A 21,942-nucleotide genomic window follows, 5' to 3' on the forward strand; every position below is an offset into this window, starting at 1 on the left:
TTTGTATTTTTAGTAGAGACGGGGTTTCACCATGTTGACCAGGATGGTCTCGATCTGTTGACCTCATGATCCACCCGCCTCAGCCTCCCAACGAAATAAATCTTTAGATAAATACGACTGTGCTGTGAAATACATTATCCCCGCTCAGTTCATATGTTGAAGCCATAAGCTCTAATGTGACTGTATTTGTTTTTGTTTGCTTTGTTTTGATTTTGAGACAGTCTTACTCTATTGCCCAGGCTGGAATGTACTGGCAGAATCTTGGGTGACTGCAACCTCTGCCTCTAAGGCTTAAACCATCCTCCTGCATCTGCCTCCTGAGTAGCGGGAACTACTGGCTCACACTACCATGCCCAGATAATTTTTGTAGAGACAGGGTCTTGCCATGTTGCCCAGTCTTATCTCAAATTCCTGAGCTCAGGCCATCAGCCTGCCTTGGCCTCCCAAAGTGCTGAGATTACAGGGTTTTTTTTTGTCAGAGTCTTGCTCTGTCTCCAGGCTAGAGTGCAGCGGCGCAATCTCAGCTCACTGCAACCTCTGCCTCCTAGGTTCAAGTGATTCTTCTGCCTCAGCCTCCTGAGTAGCTGGGACCACAGGCACGTGCCACCACACCAGGCTAATTTTTGTATTTTTAGTAGAGAGGAGGTTTCACCATGTTGGCCAGGATGGATAGTCTGGATCTCTTGACCTCGTGATCTGCCCACCTCAGCCTCCCAAAGTGCTGGGATTACAGGCATGAACCCCCATGCCCAGCCGAGATTACAGGTTTGAGCCACTGTGCCTGGCCAGTATTTTGTTATAGCAGCTGGAGTTGACTAACACAGACTAATTGGATAGCTTTAGTTCATCTTAAAGGACAGCTCTTGAGCTGGGCATGGTGGTGCACATCCGTGGTCCCAGATACTTGACAGGCTGAGGCAGGAGAATTGATTGAACCTGGGAGGCAGAGGTTGCAGTGAGCTGAGGTCATGCCATTGCACTCTAGCCTGGTCGACATGATGGAAATAACTCCGTCTCAAAAAAAGAAAAGAAAAACAGCTTTGCTTTTTACCATCTTCTAATTTTATTACAGTGTGGAAAGTATTATTTATATAATATTAGTTTATCCAAGACTTTATTTTTGCAAAGTATAATTAATCTGAGCTTTCTAAATTTCCTTTACTGGTCAGATAAGCTACTTTACTTGCACTAAATGTTTCAGAGAAGGAGGGTATAAACAATTGTACTCACCTAAATGGAATGATAACTACTAATAAATGTTTTTATAAAAAGACATTCTGGTTCGGCACGGTGGCTCATACCTGTAATCCCAGCACTTTGGGAGCCTGAGGTGAGAGTATCACTTGAGTCCTGGAGTTCAAGACCCAGCCTGGGCAACATGGTGAGACCCCGTGTCTACAAAAAAATACAACAATTAGTGATACCACTCCCTGGTAGTCCCAGCTACAGTCTCAGCTACTGGGTAGGGTGGGGGGTGGGGGGGGATGGGCTGAGTTGGAGGATCACTGGAACCCAGGAGGTCAAGTTTGCAGTGATTTTTCCACTGCACTTCAGCCTGGTGACAGAGCAAGACCCTGTCTCAAAAAATGAAAAATAAAAAGACATTCTGATGTTGGACACTGTGTCCCATCAATCTGTGAAAGGAAAATAAATCTCAAGACCCCCAAATCACTAAGCTAAGGGAAAAGACAAGCTGGGAACTGCATTGGGTAGACGTGCCTCCCACTTTATTGCTAGATAAGATAGCTGCAAAGATAAAAAAGCTACCTACCTCCCTCACAAGGAATTTCCTTGTGGACCTCAAGACCTTTCCCCTAAAATTATTCTGTTGAATTTCATCCTGGCAATGTACACTGCTAGCTTGTTTTCACAGGTACAGGACAGGAAGTAATCCCTCTACTGAGGGGTGCTGACCTGCCACAAATGCTTATCTTACTGCTTCCTTTGCCCTCTTGTTTATGCACAAATGCAGATGTACTGAGCCAGACTAAACTGTGTATTCAGTGAAAGGCTGATCAAGGACCTGAAAAGAATATATCCTGGCTGAGCACCGTGCTTCACGTCTGTAATCCTAGCATTTCGGGAGGCAAGGCAGGTGGATCAACAGGTAGTTCGAGACCAGACTGTCCAACATGGAGAAACCCCGTCTCTACTAAAAATGCAAAAATTAGCTGGGCATGGTGGCAGGTGCCTGTAATCCCAGCTCCTCGGGAGGCTGAAGCAGGAGAATAGCTTGAATCCGGGAGGCGGAGGTTGAAGTGAGCCTGTAACGGGGTGGGGCGCAGGGGCTCAGCTCCCTCCTCGTGCTCGTCAAAGATGTAAAGGGGAAAGGGAGCAGAGCTGCAGGGCGCGTCCCAAAGACACTTCCAGTTCGCCCCTCTGATGTGCCCAGGTCCTAGGCCTCTCTTGCCCCAAGAATGGGGGAAGGGGCCTGGAGGCGCAGTGAGCTTACCGTTGGAATAAATATTGCAGACCCAAAGAGTTTAGCAGAGAGCGATTTATTAGGCAGAGAGAGAAAGAGAGGAGAGAGCTCCTAGCTGCCATGGGAGGGGAATCCAGAAGGGATATCCTCATAGGTAAGGAGCGGTGGGTTTTTAACCTTGGAGTTATTCCCACCCCATTCACGTTCTCGTCCAATGACAGGAGTTCTTTCAGACTTCCAGCTGGAGTGATTGATATTTGACTTTGATACCGGGTTGGCTGCTAGGCCCACAACAGAGGCCCTTCCTCCCAGAGCTTTCCCCCGGCTTTTTGAACAAAGCAGCACACCTGGAATTGCTACCTAGCTCTGTGCAGGAAAATCAGACAAAGAACTTTGCTCCTGCATGGGGACGTGGATGGAGTCATGGCGCTGGGAAATTCCTGCCTTTGAAACCATGCACCTTGTGGACTCGGTTTTCTTTAACACGGTCCCTCAAGCTGAGATTGCGCCATTGCATTCCAGCCTGGGGGACAAGAGTGAGACTTCGCCTCAAACAAAACAAAACTAAACAAAACAACACAACCTTTGTCTTTTATCTACTTATGGCCTGGAAGCGCACCCCAGCTACAGCTTGTCCCTCCTTATCAGACAGAACCAATGGACATCTTGCACATATTGACTGATGTCTCATGGCTCCGCAATATGTACAAAAGCAAGCTGTACCCCGACCACCTTGGGTACATGTCCTCAGGACCTCCTGAGGCTGTGTCATGGGTATGTCCTTAACCTTGGCAAAATAAACTTTCTAAATTGGTTGAGGCCTGTCTCAGATATTTTGGGTTCACAAATCTAAATCATTCTGGATGTCATCAGCTGGTGGTTTTTGCTGTCCTCTCACACAAGCCTGAGGGCCCTTGCTGTATGCTGCAGCCCCATTAGGGTCTTCTGGAAGAAACATCTGTTAGAAGCAAATTTTCAGTGCCACAAAAGAGCATTCGAATATAAATTTTCTCAGCAAGGCATTTTACTTCTATAGAAGGGTGTGTCTCGTGGATGGAGCAATGGTTTGAGAGCACACATGAACAGGGGAGGGGAAGGGGTTTTTATCCCTGAGGCAGGTAGCCCCTACTGCTGTTTCATTCCCCTATTGGCTAGGGTTGGACTACACAGTCTAAGCTAATTCTGATTGGCTTATTTATTTATTTATTTATTTATTCTTTGAGATGGAGTTTTGCTCCTTGCCCAGGCTGGAAGGCAATGACATGATCTTTGCTCACTGCAACCTCCGCCTCCCATGTTCAAGCAATTCTCTTATCTTAGCCTCCTAAGTAGCTGGGATTACAGGTGTCTGCCATTACACCCTGCTAATTTTTGTATTTTTACAAGGTTTCACCATGTTGGCCAGACTGGCTGGTTTTGAACTCCTGACCTCAGGTGATCTACCCACCAGCCTCCCAAAGTGCCAGGATTACAGGCATGAGCCACCGTGCCTGGTCCCAACTGGCTATTTTAAAGAGAGCAGGGGTACAAGCCAGAGTGGCAGGGTGAGGAGTTTCAGCAGGAAAGATAGTTACAGAACGGGTAACTAAAGGTGACTCAGGTCAGAGCAGGTGACCAGGATGAGTCAGAGCAGGTGACCAGGATGAGTCAGGACAGAGCAGGTGACCAGGGGAACAGATGTGGACTACTGATTAGAACTGGTGGTGAGGTTGTTTACTGAAACTAGGGGCAAGGGGCAAAGAGAACAAAGAAGTTAAACTTTAAAATGGAGAACAAACAAGAGGAGAGCTGAGCATACTGACATACTGATTCTTTCAAGAGAAATGTGGACCTCACCATATTTAACACATCCAAGGACGACAACCTTAGGAACACAGAGGCAAGAATGAAATGAGGGACCCAAGACTCAGAATTCCTAGGATGATTTCAGTTCCACAGTAGGTGAGCTCAGGCTGTCAGCTGCTGACACAAAACCACTGGAATGAAAATTAATTCCGTGAGACTCAGACTGTTGAGCACATTGACTCGAACTGTATTCACCATTATGAACTTGGCTCCCAGTACTTAAAAGACTTTTGATGAGAATGGTATTAACGATGTGATTTTTTGACATTGTATGATAAATTATGTCAACAATCTTTATAACTTAGTGACTCAGTATTTTCCAAATAACCAATGCGTGATGTTACAAAATTTTGTATGGTTTTAAAAAAAACATTTAATGTTCAAGGTAGAACAATGGATTTTCATGTACAAAAAAAATATATAAAGTCTGGGCATGGTGGCTCACTTACGCCTGTAATCCCAGCACTTTGGGAAGCTGAGGTGGGTGGATCACCTGAGGTCAGGAGTTTGAAACCAGCCTAGCCAACATGACAAAACCCTGTCTCTACTAAAAATACAAAAATTAGCCAGCCGCAGTGGTGGGTGCCTGTAATCCCAGCTACTTGGGAGGTTGAGGAAGAAGAATCCCTTGAACCTGGGAGATGGAGGTAGCAGTGAGCCGAGATCATGCCGTTGCGCTCCAGCCTGGGTGACAGAGCAAGACTCCCTCTCAAATAAATAAATACATAAATAAAAACTACCACTTTTTGAGTTCTACATCAAAAAAGAAAATCCACAATTATCTGAACAGGCTACTAAAATTTTCCTCCATTTTCCAACTATGTATCTGTGCAGGGCCAAACTTCCTTCATATACTTCAACTAAAATATCATATAGAAACAGATTGAATATAGAAGCCAAAATTAAATTCATATTGTATTTTATAAGCCAGATAGTAAAGTAAAAGCGAAAAGTATAAAACAATGACTCTTTTATTTTTCTTTATTAAAAAATAAATTGGCGGGACGTGGTGGCTCACACCTGTAATCCCAGCACTTTGGGAGGCTGAGATGGGTGGATCACCTGAGGTTGGGAGTTTGATTTTTTTTTTTGAGATGGAGTTTCCCTCTTGTTACCCAGGCTGGAGTGCAATGGTGCAATCTCAGCTCACCACAGCCTCCACCTCCTGGGTTCAGGCAATTCTCCTGCCCCAGCCTCCTGAGTAGCTGGGACTACAGGCACGCGCCACCATGCCCAGCTAATTTTTTATATTTTGAGTAGAGACGGGGTTTCACCATGTTGACCAGGATGGTCTCGATCTCTTGACCTCGTGATCCACCTGCCTCGGCCTCCCAAAGTGCTGGGATTACAGGCGTGAGCCACTGTGCCCGGCAAGTTCAGGAGTTTGAGACCAGCCTGACCAACATGGAGAAACCCTGTCTCTACTAACCAAAAGTAGTTAGGCATGGTGGCGCATGCCTGTAATCCCAGCTACTTGGGAGGCCGAGGCAGGAGAATCACTTGAACCCAGGAGGTGGAGGCTGAGATCGCACCATTGCACTCCAGTCTGGGCAACAAGGGTGAAACTCCGTCTCAAAAAATATATATATATTTGGCTGGGTGTGGTGGCTCATGCCCATCCAGCACTTTGGGAGGCCAAGGTGGGCAGGTCATCTGAGGTTGGGATGACCAGCCTGACTAACATGGCAAACCCCTGTCTCTACTAAGAAAATAACCGGGCGTGGTGGCGTGTGCCTGTAATTCCAGCTATCTGGGAGGGTAAGGCAGGAGAATGATTAGGATCCAGGAAGCAGAGGCTGCTGTCAGCTGAGATCAGGCCACTGCGCTCCAGCCTGAGTGATGGAGTGAGACTGCCTCAGGAAAAAAAAAAAACCAAAACCGAAAAACTTCAGAATTTAAAAATATACATTTGTAGTGGTTTAATTGTTATTATTTCAGAATTCATATATTTTTAATTCTCAATTTTAATTACTCTGTTTTGTTTTGATTTTTGATACAGAATCTCGCTCTGTTGCCCAGGCTGAAGTGCATGGTGCAATCTCGGCTCACTGCAACCTCTGCTTCCCAGGTTCAAGTGATTCTCATGACTCAGGCCCCCGAGGAATTGAAACTATGGTGTGCACCACCACGCCCAGCCAATTTTTGTATTTTTAGTAGAGACAGGGTTTCACCATATTTGTCAAGTTGGTCTCCAACTCCCAGCCTCAAGTGATCTGCCTGCCTCGACCTCCCAAAGTTCTGGGATTACAGGTGTGTGCCACTGTGCTCAGACAAATTTTTTTTTTTTTTGAGACAGAGTCTCTGTCACCCAGGCTGGAGTGCAGTGGTGAGATCTTGGCTCATTGCAACCTCTGCCTCCTGGGCTCAACTGATTCTCCCACCTCAGCCTCCTGAGTAGCTTGGACTACAGGCACATGCTGCTATACCTAGCTAATTTTTGTATTTTCAGTACAGACAGGGTTTCACCATATTGGCCAGGCTGGTCTCGAACTCCTGACCACCTTGACCTCCCAAAGTGCTGGGATTACAGACATGAGCCACTGCTCCTGGCCTGTGCTTGGAAACTTTTAATTTCTAATATGGTAAATATTCTTACACATAACCTGCATAAACAAAGGCTCTTTGGAGTCCTCATTATTTTTTAAATTGTGGAAAAATAGATGTAACATGAAATTTACCATTGTTACCATCTCAAAGTGCACAACGCAGTGGCTTTCTGTACATTCATAATGCTGTTCAACTGCTACCATTATCCAAGTGCAAGGGCTCTTCCATTACCCCAAGTAGAAACTCCATACCTATGAAGTAGCCACGCCTATGTCCCTCTCCCGTCCCTGATCTTGGCAACCACTCATCTGCTTTCTGTTTTTATGGGTTATGCCTATTATGGAAATTTCATACAAACGAAAATATAATATGTGACCTTTTCTGTCTCTGGCTTCTTCCACTTAGTATAATGTTTTCCAAGTTCATTCATGTTGAAGAATGTACTATCAATCCTTTCTGTAGCCAAATGATATTCCATTGTATGAATATGCCACACTGATTATCCATTCATCTGTTGATGGACATTTTTTTTTTTTTTTTGAGACGGAGTTTCGCTCTTGTTACCCAGACTGGAGTGCAATGGGACGATCTCGGCTCACCGCAACCTCTGCCTTCTGGGTTCAAGCAATTCTCCTGCCTCAGCCTCCCGAGTAGCTGGGACTACAGGCATGCGACCACCATGCCCAGCTAATTTTTGTATTTTTAGTAGAGACGGGGTTTCACCTTGTTGACCAGGATGGTCTCAATCTCTTAACCTCGTGATCCACCCTCCTCGGCCTCCCAAAGTGCTGGGATTACAGGCATGAGCCACCGCGCCCGGCCTGTTGATGGACATCTTACATTATTTCTACCTTAAAAAGTATTTTTTAAGACTGAGTATGGTGGCTCAAGTTTGTAATCCCAGAAATTTGGGAGGCCAAGGGAGGAGGATTGCTTGAGCCCCAGAGTTTGAGAACACCCTGGGCAACATGACAACACCTTGTCTCTACAAAAAATTTTTAAAAGCTGGTGTGGTGGCTCACCCCCATAATACTAGCACTTTGGGAGACCAAGGCAGGTGGATCACCTGAGGTCGGGAGTTCAAGAGCAGCCTGGCCAACATGGCGAAACCTCATCTCTACTAAAAATATAAAAATTAGCTGAGCATGGTGGAGTCGCCTGTAATCCCGGCTACTCAGGAGGCTGAGGCAGGAGAATCGCTTGAACCCAGGAGGTGAGGTTGCAGTGAGCTGAGATCACACCATTGCACTCCAGCCTGGGTGACAAGAATAAAACTCCATCTCAAAAAAAAAAAAAAGATTAAAAAATCAGCCATGCATTTTACTGATTGTCTCTTCTAAGAAAAAGAATTTTTTAAAAATTAGCCATACATGTGGTGCACGCTTGTACTCCCAGCTACTCAGGAGGCTGAAGCAGGAGGATCACTTAAGCCCGGGAATTCCAGGCTTCTGTGAGTGTGATCGCACCACTGCACTCCAGCATGAATGACAGAGACAGATCCAATGCTCCCCGCCAAAAACAAAACAAAACAAAACATTTTCTTTACAGACAGAGTCTTGCTACGTTGCCTAGGCTGAGTGCAGTGACTATTCACAGACAGGAGCATACCATACCATACAGCCTGGAATGACTGGGCTCCAGTGATCCTCCCTCCTCAGACTCCTGAGTAGCTGGGACTACAGGCACGCCACTAGTCCTGGTTGGGATTCCGCCTTTGGCTAGTGTGAATAGGGCTGCTATAAACACTTTGGTGCAAGTTTTAGTTTGAACACACGTTTGCAGTTATTTTGGTTATACACTAGGAGTATCTAACTAGGATGGTCATATGACAATCTATGTTTAACTTGCTGAGGAACTGCCAAGTTGGTTTCCAGCAGCTGCACCATTTCGTATTCATTTTGCATTCCCCACTAGCAGTACATGAGGGTTCCAGTTTATCCACATTCTTGCTAACACTTAGTACTTTTCTTTTTAAAATAATTACTGGTGGCTGGGCGCGGTGGCTCACGCCTGTAATCCTAGCACTTTGGGAGGCTGAGGTGGGTGGATCACCTGAGGTCAGGAGTTCAAGACCACCTGGGGATCGTGGTGAAATGCATCTTTAAAAAAAAAAATAATAATTACTGGCTGGCGTGGTGGCTCACACCTGTAATCTCAGCACTTTGGGAGGCTGAGGCAGGTGGATCACCTGAGGTCGGGAGTTCAAGACCAGCCTGACCAACATGGGGAAATCCCATCTCTACCAAAAATACAAAAATTAGCCAGGCATGGTGGCAGGCACCTGTAATCCCAGCTACTCAGGAAGCTGAAGAAGGAGAATCACTTGAACCTGGGAGACAGAGGTTGCAGTGAGCCGAGATCACGTCACTGCACTCCAGCCTGGGTACAGAGCGAGACTCTGTCTCAAAATAAATAAATAAATGACCTAATTAATTAATTTTAAAAATAAAATAATTATTACAGGCTGGCCATGGTACCTTACACCTGTAATCCCAGCACTTTGGGAGGCCAAGACTGGTGGAGCACTTGAAGTCAGGGTTTGAAACCAGCCTGGCTAACGTGGTGAAATCCTATCCCTACTAAAGATACAAAAATTAGCTGGGTGTGGTGTTGAGCATCTGTAGTCCCAGCTACTTGGGAGGTTGAGGCAGGAGAATCATTTGAACTAGGGAGGCAAAAGTTGCAGTGAGCCGAGATCATGCCACTGCACTCTAGCCTGGGCAACAGAGTGAGACTGTCTCTAAATACATAAATAAATAATTAGCCAGGTGTTGTGTTGTCTGCCTGTGGTCCCAGTTCCTCAGGAGGCTGAGGCAGGAGGATTGCTTGAATCTGGGAGGTCAAGGTTGCAGTGACCTGTGACTTTAACTATGACTTTTCCCCTGAACTCCAGCCTGAATGACAGAGAGATACTGTCTAAAAAAAAAAAAAAGATATATATATACATATAAAATTCTGGTTCACTACAGTCTCAAACTCCTGCTTCAGCCTCCTGAGTAGCTGGGAATACAGGCATGTGCCACCACACCCAGGTACATCCTTTTTTTAATTCTTAGAGATGGGAGATGGAATCTCATTATGTTGCCCAAGCTGGTCTTAAACAAATTGCCCCTCCTCCTCCTCCTCCTCCTCCTCCTCCTTCTCTTCTTCTTTTTCTTCTTCTTCCTCTTCTTGTTGTTCATCTCCTTCTTCTCTTTTTCAGGCGGAGTCTTGCTCTGTCACCCACGCTGGAGTGCAGTGGCACGATCTTGGCTCACTGCAACCTCCACCTCCTGGATTCCAGTGATCTTCCACCTCAGCCTCCTGAGTAGCTGGGATTACAGGTGTTGCCACCACACCCCACTAATTTTTGTATTTTTTGTAGAAATACAAAAATCCACCGTTTTGGCCAGGTTGGTCTTAAATTTCTGACCTCAAGTGATCTGACCACCTTGGCTTCTCAAAGTGCTGGGATTACAGACGTGAGCCACCATGCCCAGCCCCAACTTCATTCTTTTACATGTACATATCCAGTTGTGTTCTCAACGATTTTTCTTTTCAATATAATTATTTTGTCTTTTTTTTTTTTTTGAGACGGAGTTTCGCTCTTGTTACCCAGGCTGGAGTGCAACGGTGCGATCTCGGCTCACCGCAACCTCCGCCTCCTGGGTTCAGGCAATTCTCCTGCCTCAGCCTCCTGAGTAGTTGGGATTACAGGCACGCGCCACCGTGCCCAGCTAATTTTTTGTATTTTTAGTAGAGACGGGGTTTCACCATGTTGACCAGGATGGTCTCGATCTCTTGACCTCGTGATCCACCCGCCTCAGCCTCCCAAAGTGCTGGGATTGTAGGCGTGAGCCACCGCGCCCGGCATTATTTTGTCTTTTTAATGATTGTTTGAGACAGAGTCTCGCTCTGTCACCCAGGCTGGAGTGCAGTGGCATCATCATGACTCACTGCAGCCTAGAACTCCCACCTCAGCCTCCCAAAATGCTGGGATTACAGGCATGAGCCACTGCCTGTGGCTCAAAATTTCAGTTAGACGGAGAGCTATCATACAACACGGTAACTGTAGTTCATAATAATGTATATTGGCCGGTGTGGTTGCTTATATCTGTATTCCTAGCACTTTGGGAAACCAGGGAGGGCAGCTTACTCGAGCCCAGGAGTGCAAGACCAGCCTGGACAACGTGACAAAATCCTGTCGGTATAAAAAAAGAATTTAATGTATATTATATATATGAAAATTGGCCGGGCACAGTGGCTCACTCCTATAATCCCAGCATTTTGGGAGGCCGAGGCGGGTGGATCACGAGGTCAAGAGATCGAGACCATCCTGGTTAACAAGGTGAAACCCTGTCTCTACTAAAAATACAAAAATTAGCTGGACACGGTGGTGCGCACCTGTAGTCCCAGCTACTTGGGAGGCTGAGGCAGGAGAATTGCTTGAACCCAGAAGGCGGAGGTTGCGGTGAGCCGAGATTGTGCCATTGCACTCCAGTCTGGGTAACAACAGCGAAACTCCGTCTCAAAAAAAAGAAAAAAATCAATAAGTAGATTTAAAATGATTCCATTTAAGTACGATCCCGTACTTAAATAAGTATGTGAGGTAATGCAGTTGTTAGATTGATTTAACCATTCCACAGTGTATTTCAAAATGTCATATTATACAACATACATATATGCAATTTTTATTTGTCAATTTAAAAATAATTGACCGGGCATGGTGGCTCACTCCTGTAATCCCAGCATTTTGGGAGGCCAAGGCTGGTGGATCCCTTGAGGTCGGGAGTTTGAGACCAGCCTGGCCAACATGATGAAACCCTGTCTCTACTAAAAATACAAAAATTAGCTGAGTATGGTGGCACACGCCTGTAATCCCAGCTACTTGGGAGGCTGAGGCTGGAGAATCTCTTGAACCTGGGAGGCAGAGGTTACAGTGAGCCGAGATCATGTCATTGCACTCCAGCCTCGGTAACAAGGAGGCAGAGGTAGGTGGATCATGAGGTCAGGAGTTTGAGACCAATCTGGCCAAAATAGTGAAATCTCACCTCTACTAAAAATATAAAAAAACTAGCCAAGCATGGTGGCAGGTGCCTGTATTTCCAACTTCTCAGGAGGCTGATGCAGGAGAATCGCTTGAATCTGGAAGGCAGAGGTTGCAGTGAGTTGCGATTGCACCATTGCTGCACTCCAGCCTGGGTGACAAGAATAAAACTCTGTCTCAAAAAAAAAAAAAAAAAAAAAAGGCCGAAGCAGGAGGATCACCAGAGGTCGGGACCAGCCTGGTTAACACAGTGAGTTAGAGATCAGCCTGGCTTACGTGGTGAAACCCCACGTCAACTAAATATACAAAAATTAGCTGGGTGTGGTGGCACGCACCTATAATTCCACCTACTCTGGAGGCTGAAGCAGGAGAATTGCTTGAACCTGGGAGGCAGAAGTCGCAGTGAGCTGGGTTTGTACCACTGCACTCTAGTCTGGGCGAAAGAGTGAGACTTGGTTTCCAAAAAAAAAAAAAAAGACAAAGACTGTTGGATTGCATGAAAAATAAAACTTTATGCTGGTTTACAAGAGACATATATATTGGTTATAAAGGCACAGAGCGTTAAAAGTAAAAGGTACTTTTCTGGGGAGCATGGAAAAAAGAGGGAAAAGAAAGCTAAAGGCTGGGCACGGTGGCTCAAGCCTGTAATCCCAGCACTTTGGGAGGCAGAGGCAGGTGGATCACGAGGTCAAGAGATCGAGACCATCCCAGTCAACATGGTGAAACCCCATCTCTACTAAAAATACAAAAAATTAGCTGGGCATGGTGGCCCGCGCCTGTAGTCCCAGCTACTCAGGAGGCTGAGGCAGGAGAATTGCCTGAACCCAGGAGGCGGAGGTTGCCGTGAGCTGAGATTGTGCCATTGCACTCCAGCCTGGGTAACAACAGCGAAACTCTGTCTCACAGAAACAAACAAACAAACAAACAAAAACAAAAAAAAAACCCAAAATACAAAAATTAGCTGGGCATGATGGTGGGTGCCTGCAATCCCAGCTACTCCGGAGGCTGAGGTAGGAGAATTGCTTGAACCGGGGGGGTGGAGGTGGCAGTGAGCCAAGATCATGTCATTGCCCTCCAGCCTGGGTGACAAGAGCAAAACTCCATCTCAAAAAAAAAAAAGCAGGGCGCGGTGGCTCAGGCCTGTAATCCCAGCCGTTTGGGATGCCAAGGCGGGTGGATCATGAGGTCAGGAGTTCAAGAGCATCCTGTGCAAGATGGTGAACCCCTTCTCTACTAAAAACACAAAACTGAGCCAGGCGTGGTGGCGCGGACCTGTAATCCCAGCTGCTCAGGGAGGCTGAGAATGAGAACTGCTTAAACCGGGAGGAGGAGGAGGAGGCTATAGTGAGCTGAGATCGTGCCACTGCACTCTAGCCTGGGCGACAGAGCAAGACTCCATCTCAAAAAAAAAAAAAAAAGACACAAACCTGGCCAACATAAGAGACCACATCTCTCAAAAAAAAAAAAAAAATTTAAGAATGAACAAATGTGTTTAACCCTTTTCCCATTTACCCCAAGAATACTCCCCAGCAGTGCTTGAGGCGCAGCGTTTACCTGGAGATAACTTCGCCATGAAATATCTTCCTTTCCTTATTATTTTCACATTGCTCAAGTATGTCATCTTTGGAAACAAAAGACATCATTCTATTTATGACATTCTGTTTTTAGTAGTGACATTTTCATTTACAAAATATAGTAATTCTTGATCACTGAAAATATCAAATCCTAGAAAGCGTAGCATTCCTGCGTGGGGTGTTAACATCATTCTGTAACAGGTGTTGGCTGAAGATTCATTTGATGAGTTGGATTTTTCCGAAATGGATGATTATGATGATTCAGACAATTCTGATGTTAGTTCTGTTCAGAAATAACTCCAAGAACAGTTTTGATATTTAATTTTCACATTGAAAATCAGTCAGATTTACGTCAGCCTCAAACATCCTGTTTGTGTAAAATTAAATGAGTGCTGGCAGTGAGCTGCACTTTTCTTTCTAAATGGGAAATTAAGCTCTGTGTAACCTGATTGCCTCTGTAAAGTAAAAAAGAAAATACATAAATTTTAAAAGCTCCATGGAAAGGGAAAACCAAGTAAAGGAAAAGGGAAAAGAGCAGCAAAAACGAAATAGTGTCGGTGAATCGAGAGGGAAAATTTCTTTCTCAGTGACAGAAAAAAGTGTATTTATTGGCTAGGCGTGGTGGCTCATGTCTGTAATTCCAGCACTTTTGGAGGCCGAGGTAGACGGATCACCTGAGGTCAGGAATTCGAAACCAGCCTGGCCAACATGGTAAAAACCCTGTCTCTACTAAAAATACAAAAATTAGCCAGGCATGGTGATATGAACCTGTAATTCCCATTACTCAGTAGCCTGAGGCACAAGAATCACTCGAACCCAGGAGGCAGAGGTTGCAGTGAGCCGAGATGGCACCATTGCACTCCAGCCTGGGGGACAGAGTGAGACTCTGTTTCAAAAAATAATAATAATCATAAAATAAAAAAGGAAGCATATTTATTGTCTTTCCAGATATTGGAGGAATATAATATTCCTAAATGAATGTTATTCAGAGGAAGACAATTATCTTCGTGTTGAAGTCTAATCCAGTTAAATTGTAATTGGTTTCTCTCTTTTTTTTTTTTTTTGAGATGATGGAGTTTCGCTGTTGTTACCCAGGCTGGAGTGCAATGGCACGATCTCGGCTCACCGCAACCTCCACCTCCTGGGTTCAGGCAGTTCTCCTGCCTCAGCCTCCTGAGTAGCTGGGATTACAGGCACACACAACCATGCCCAGCTAATTTTCTGTATTTTTAGTAGAGACTGGATTTCACCATGTTGACCAGGATGGTCTCGATCTCTTGACCTCGTGATCCACCCACCTTGGCCTCCCAAAGTGCTGGGATTATAGGCTTGAGTCACCGCGCCTGGCCCCTAATTTTCTAATAAAATGAATACACTAAAAGAAAAGAAATATATTGAATTTTTATTCATCCTTGTATTTATAATCTTACAAATTCATTTATTAATGTTAATAATTTATCTATGGACTCTTTGGACGTTTTAGTTTTTTGTTGAGATGGAGTCTCTCTCTGTCACCTAGGCTGGAGTGCAATGGCACAATCTTGGCTCACTGCAATCTCTGCCTCCCAAGTTCAAGAGATTCTCCTGTCTCAGCCTCCTGAACAGCTGGGACTACAGGCGCCTGCCCCCACACCTGACTAATTTTTGTATTTGTAGTAGACACTGACCTCAGGCAATCCACCTGTCCCGGCCTCCCAAAGTGCTGGGATTACAGGTGTGAGCCATCTCGCCTGGGCCTCCTATATCTATTAAGGCAGTGAGAGAACCATGTGTTTTTCTTATTTATTCTGTTAACATGATGAATCATCAACGTCAGGATCAAAAATCATACATTTTTGACTCTTACACCAATCTTGCTTTCCTAGAATAAATTCAGGTTTATTGTAATGTAGTATGCTTTTTATATGCATTTGGAATCTGATATTTAATTATTAAAATTATGTTAATCTTATGGTATATAGTTAGAATCTAATATGTAGTTAGTACAACTTTGTTCAGAATTTTTGTATTTATGTTCATAAGAGAGGCTAGCCTGCAATTTTTCTTCGTTGCCATTATAAAGTTTCTGCTGATCTCCCAAAATGAACTGGAAGAATTTGAATAAGACTCTTGTGACTCTTTTCTTAGATGTTTGAATAAATTCTCTGGTAAAGTCATTAGTGCCTGGAGTTTTCTTTACTGAAAGCTTTAAAATTTTAGATCCAATTTTTTTAAATCTATTTTTATTTATTTTTTATTTTTAAAGAGACAGGGTTTCACCATGTTGGCCAGGCTGGTCTCGAACTCCTGACCTCAGGTGATCCACCCACCTCGGCCTCCCAAAGAGCTAGGATTACAGGCATGAGCCACCATGCCCGGCCCTAGATCCAATTTCTTTAACAGATATAGGATTCTTCAGATTCATATTTTCTACTTCTTTTTTGGGGGGATGTGGAGGACAGAGTTCTGCTCTTGTCACCCAGGCTGGGGTGCAATGGCACGATTGTAGCTCACTGCAGCCTCTGCCTCCTGGGTTGAAGCGATTCCCTCCTCTGCCTCCCGAGTAGCTAGGATTGCAGGTGTGTACTATCATGCCTGGCTAATTTTTGTATTTTTAGTACAGATGGGGTTTCGCCATGTTGGCCTGACTGGTCCTGAACTCCTGACCTCAGGTGAGCCACCCAACTCCGCCTTGTGCTGAGATTACAGGTATGAAGCACTGACCCCCGCCGATTAATTGTATTTCTATGTACTATAAACCAGTAGATGTTTTTTGAGTAACAGTGTGCTATTTCGAATAAATAGTGCTGGAGAAGTTGGATATATATGGGATAAATAAATATTGACCCCTACCTCACGTCATGTACCAAGAAAAATGAATTCAAAATGAATCATAGGCCAAAATGGTCAAGGTAGAACAACGTATCTTCTAGAAGAAAACAAGATTATTTTTATGACCTTGAAGTAGAGAAAGATTTCTTAAAGAGGACACAAAAGTATTAACCATAAAATTGAAACATCAACAAAAAGAAATTTTATTAAAATGAAGCACTTCTGTTTCCTTTTTAAATTTTTTATTTTTATGTATGTACTCCTTGTGGAGTAGGGCTGTCTCATAGGCAATGCACGCAGTCGGTCAAGAACTGCTGTTTTTTTTATTTTTTATTTTTGAGACAGCGCTTCACTCTTGTTGTCCAGGCTGGAGTGCAATGGCGTGATGCTGGCACACTGCAACCTCCCTGCCTCAGCCTCCTGAGTAGGCGGGATTACAGGTATGGACCACCACACCCAGCTAATTTTGTATTTTTAGTAGAGATGGGGTTTCTCCATGTTGTCCAGGCTAGTCTCGAACTCCTGATCTCAGGTGATCCTCCAGCCTGGGCCTCCCAAAGTGTTGGGATTACAGGTGTGAGCCACCACATCCAACCCAGGCTTGCTATTTCTTAAAAGTCATCATTGGTTGGGCATGGTGAACACCTGGGCAAGGTGGTAAAACCCCGCCTCTACTAAAAATACAAAAATTAGCCAGGCGTGGTGTCAGGTGCTTGTAATCCCAGCTACTTGGGTGGCTGAGGCAGGAGAATCGCCTGAACCTGGGAGGTGGAAGTGTCAGTGAGCCGAGATCGCGCTACTGCACTCCAGCCTGGGTGAAAAGAGCGAAACTCTGTCTCAAAAAAAAAGAAAGAAAGAAAAGTGAAGATGCAACTTCACTGCCGGAAGATATTTGAATTACACACACCCAAACAATTGACATCCGAATATATAAATACCTACAAATAAATAAGAAAAAGACAATCCATCTAAAAAATGGGTATAAGATTTTAATAGGCCGGGTGTGGTGGCTCATGCCTGTAATCCCAGCACTTTGGGAGGCCGAGGTGGGCGGATCACAAGGTCAAGAGATCGAGACCATCCTGGCCAACATAGTGAAACCCCATCTCTACTAAAATACAAAATTTAGCTGGGCGTGGTGGCGCGTGCCTGTAGTCCCAGGGTTCAAGCGATTCTCCTGCCTCAGCCTCCTGAGTAGCTGGGATTACAGGCATGCGATGTCATGCCCAGCTAATTTTTTTTTTTTTAAAGTAGAGACGAGGCTTCACCATGTTGGCCAGGCTTGACTCAAACTCCTGACCTCAGATTCCTGCCCACTTCAGCCTCCCAAATTGCTGGGATTACAGGCATGAGCCACTGTGCCCAGCCATCTCATATTCATTCTGTTGAACAAAATAAGCCAGATACAAAAGATAACTTTGTGTATGACTTCATTTATGCTAGAATCAAGAGAGGCAAAACCAATCCATGGTTAATCTTTCATGGGGTGGAGAGGTGGGGGTAGGAAAGATAGACTGTCTGGTCTATCTTTATTATGTATAGAAATGTTCTGAGGGATGCTTTCCACTCACATGTATTCTGCGAATACATCTGCATAGATGTACTCCTATGCAAAGTTTTATTGAACTATGCACTTCATAGCTACATATATTTTATAAAAAGGTATATATGAAAATACAATTTGGTCAGGCACCGTGGTTCATGCCTCTAATCCCAGCACTTCGGGAGGGTGAGGTGGGTAGGTCACCTGAGGTCAGGAGTTCAAGACCAGCCTGATAATGATGGTGATACCCTGTCTCTACTAAAATACAAAAATTAGCCAGGTATGATGGTTCATGGCTGTAATCCCAGCTACTCCAAAGGCTGAGGCAGGAGAATTGCTTGAACCTGGGAGGTGGAGGTTGCATTGAGTGGAGCTTGTACCACTGCTCTCCACCCTGGGCAACAGAGACTCCATCTCAAAAACAAACAAACAAACAAACAAACATCCCTTAGTATCCTGTCTCAGCCACTATTCCCCATCTCCCCAAAGGTAGCCTGTATCCTGATCCCCAACACAATAGATCATTTTTCTGCCTTATATAAATGGAATCATGTAGTATGTACTATTTTGTAATATGCGTCTGTGCATCTTTTATATTCATGAGATTTACCATCACATGCTGTATAAAAATAAGTAGTGGGCCAGATGTGAACTGAGGACAATGATTTTCTTTTTCTTTTCTCTCTTTTTTTTTTTTTTGAGACAGAGTTTCGCTGTTGTTACCCAGAGTGGAGTGCAATGGCACGATCTCGGCTCACCGCAACCTCTGCTTTCTGGGTTCAAGCAGTTCTCCTGACTCAGCCTCCTGAGTAGCTGGGACCACAGGTGTGCACCACCATGCCCAGCTAATTTTTGTATTTTTAGTAGAGCCGGGGTTTCACCTTGTTGACCAGGATGGTCCCGATCTCTTGACCTCGTGATCCACCCACCTCAGCCTCCCAAAGTGCTGGGATTATAGGCATGAGCCACTGCACCGGCCTTTTCTTTTCTTTTTTTGGAGACAAATTCTTGCTCTGTCACCCAAGCTGGAGTGCAGTGGCGCGATCTTGGCTCACCACAACCTCTGCCTCCCAGATTCAAGTGATTCTCATGCCTCAGCCTCCCAAGTGGCTGGGATAACAGGTGTGAGTCACTACACCTGGCTAATTTCTGTATTTTTAGTAGAGATGGAGTTTTGCCACGTTGGCCAGGTTGGTCTTGAACTCTCAACCTCAGATGATCCGCCTGCCTCCTTCTCCCAAAGTGTTGGGATTACAGGCATGAGCCGCTGCACCCCACCTCCTTTTTTTAAAGACAAAGTCTTGCCACCACAGGGCTGGGCGAGGTGGCTCACATTTGTAATCCCAGCACTTTGATAGGCCAAGGTGGGTGGATTACGAGGTCAGGAATTCGAGACCAGCCTGGCCAACGTAGTGAAACCCTGTCTCTACGAAAAATACAAAAATTAGCCAGGCATGGTGGCCTGTACCTGTAGTCCCAGCTACTCAGGAAGCTGAGATAGGAAAATCACTGGAACCCAGGAGGTGGAGCTTGTGGTGAGCTGAGATCACGCCACTGCACTGCAGCCTGGGCAACAGAGCGAGACTCTGTCTCAAACAAGAAAAAAGACGAAGTTGTGCTGTATTGCCCATGCTGGAGTTCAGGGGTGCAGTGTCTCATGCTTGTAATCGCAGCACTTTGGGAGGCCAAGGTGATGAATCACTTGAGGTCAGGAGTTCAAGACCAGCCTGGGCAGCATGGTGAAACCCCGTCTCTACTAAAAATACAAAACTTGCTGGGCATGGTGATGCACTCTTGTAATCCCAGCTACTCCAAGGCTGAGGCGGGAAAATCGCTTGAAGCCAGGAGGCAGAGGTTACAGTGAGCCGAGATCATACCATTGCACTCCAGCCTGGATAACAGAGACCCTGTCTCAAAAAAAAAGTTCAAATGGCAGATGCGTGAGCGTTAGCTCAGCTATCTCCAGTTGTATTTGGGTAATGGGGATGTCAAGTGGCAGTGTTCCAAGGGTGACTTTTCTTGGGGGAACTTCATGACTGTATCATTCCCAGGCCTCACGTCGGCACTCCTCCCGATTCAGAGCAAGGGAGAGGGGGTGTCTCCTGTGCCATCTACCCCCTCTGTCCCCAGTCAAACTAAGCCCTTTGACCTGGGAATTGCTGTGCCCTGTTTGTGCATGCTGCGGGGTGCAGGGAGAAGACAGGTGGAGGGAGGTCCCCTGACTGGCTCAGATCAACCTGGCTCATCCCTGGTTGGTGGGATGGAGTTAAACCCACCAACCCCTGGGCAGGCTCCAATGAAGACAGGGAGTGTTTATCAATGAGCAGTGACAATGACTACCACTCCTGGGAGCAGATGAGTACGTTTCGGGTGTGGGGTTGCTCCAGGTCAGCAAAAAGCACCGGATCCCAAGTAACAGAGGAGCAGTGTGTGTTAAATAAGTGTGTATGTGCGTGCGTGTGAGTGTGTGAATAATTCAGAGCCCCGAGGCCAGGACAAGAGCCACATTTGCCCACATCGCGTCAGTGCTCTTGTCTGCCAGAACATTGTTTATTGTGGCTGGAGCCCAGATAAGGAGAAAGTGACAAGAGATGAGGCAGGAGAGAAAAGCAGGGTGACTTCTGGAGAACGCTTGACTGAGTGAAGGCATTTCAGCCAGAATAAGGAATAAGCCAGAGCCTGGGGAGCTTTGAGTGGAGGAGAGCTGGCCCCATCCCAACTCAGTGGCTTTAGAGGCCATTCTTCCCATACTACCATTTCCTATGGTTCAACACAACAATAGGGCTAACTTCCCATTGATTCATTTCTCGGGTTATTTATCCAATATTCGAGTGTTCTTCCTCTCTACTTCCCTCCCCTCCCCTTCAGTACCTTGATGCGGGTGGAGTTCCAGGAAGAGGATGGGGTGTGGTGCCTGGAGGCGGAAGTGTGTATCTTGATTGTTTAACCTGGGAATGCAGCGGGCAGAGGGCGTAGGGGTGGGGAGTGGCAAGGAAGATGCTGGCAGACCCCCTAAGCCCGGCAGCTCCTAAACCACAGCCAGTCATGTTTGGAGGAGAGGCCCGATTCCAAAAGCAATGAGGAAATGATTAGTTGTTCCATAGAGGGTTGTTTGTGGCTGCAGACACACAGGCGTTTTTGTACACAGATAAACACAGGCCTGTTCTGTTACTGATCACATGTTTGTATGAAGCTCCAAACTCATGTGTCCTTATCCTGTCCTCATGTTGGATTCATGTTTTGGCAGAGAAGAGAATTCTAGGTTGGCAACACTGTCCCATCACATGTTTGAAAGTACGGCTCCGCTGCCTTCTTTCTTCTAGTATTACTGCTGAGACCAAGCCACTCTGGTTCCTGGTATCATCAGTCTGGGTTCAATCAGGAGACAGAACATGCAATGATTTATTAATTAATTAATTAATTTATCCTTTTTCTTTCACTTAAATTTTTTTTTTTTTTTTAAATAGAGATGGGGTTTCACCATGTTGGCCAGACTGGTCTCGAACTCCTGACCTCAGGTGATCCGCCCGCCTCAGCCTCCCCAAGTGCTGAGATTACAGGCATGAGCCACTGCGCCCGGCCTAAATTTTTTTTTTTTTTTTTTTTTTAAAGAAGGAAATTCTCCCAGGCTGGATTGCAGTGCTGTGATCCTTCCACCTTGGCCTCCTGAGTACCTGGGACCACAGGCAAATGCCATCATGCCCAGCTAATTTGTTAAAAGAGGGTCTTACTATATTGCCCAGGCTGGCCTTGAACTCCTGAGTTCAAGCAATTCTACTTCCTTGGCTCCCCAAGAGTGCTGGAATTACAGGTGTGAGCCAAAGCCCCTGGCCTCCAGACAGTGATTAAACAAGGGCCGTCTACTATAAGGAAGTAGTAAACTATGATAAAAGATTCATTATAAGATGGAAGAGGACTGCGTGTGATAACTGTGGGCTGAAGGAAATATTCTAGAAAAAATACTATAGGCAGAAGTTCAGACTTCACTGGAGAAGGTGTGCTTGTAGCCTGGTGGTTGGCAGAGAAGTTTACTGGTTTACTGGGCCACAGCTGGTCTGCAGTTGCTGGGCAAGGAGGATGCAACCCTTCAGGGCACACGGGAGCCAGAACTGGAGCCAGGCATGCAGAGGGAGTGGATGTGGTGTGGTGGGTCTGCAATGTGCAGTGTTCACAG

The sequence above is a fragment of the Callithrix jacchus genome, chromosome 18 (assembly GCF_049354715.1).
Source record: "Callithrix jacchus isolate 240 chromosome 18, calJac240_pri, whole genome shotgun sequence".
NCBI lineage: Eukaryota > Metazoa > Chordata > Mammalia > Primates > Cebidae > Callithrix > Callithrix jacchus.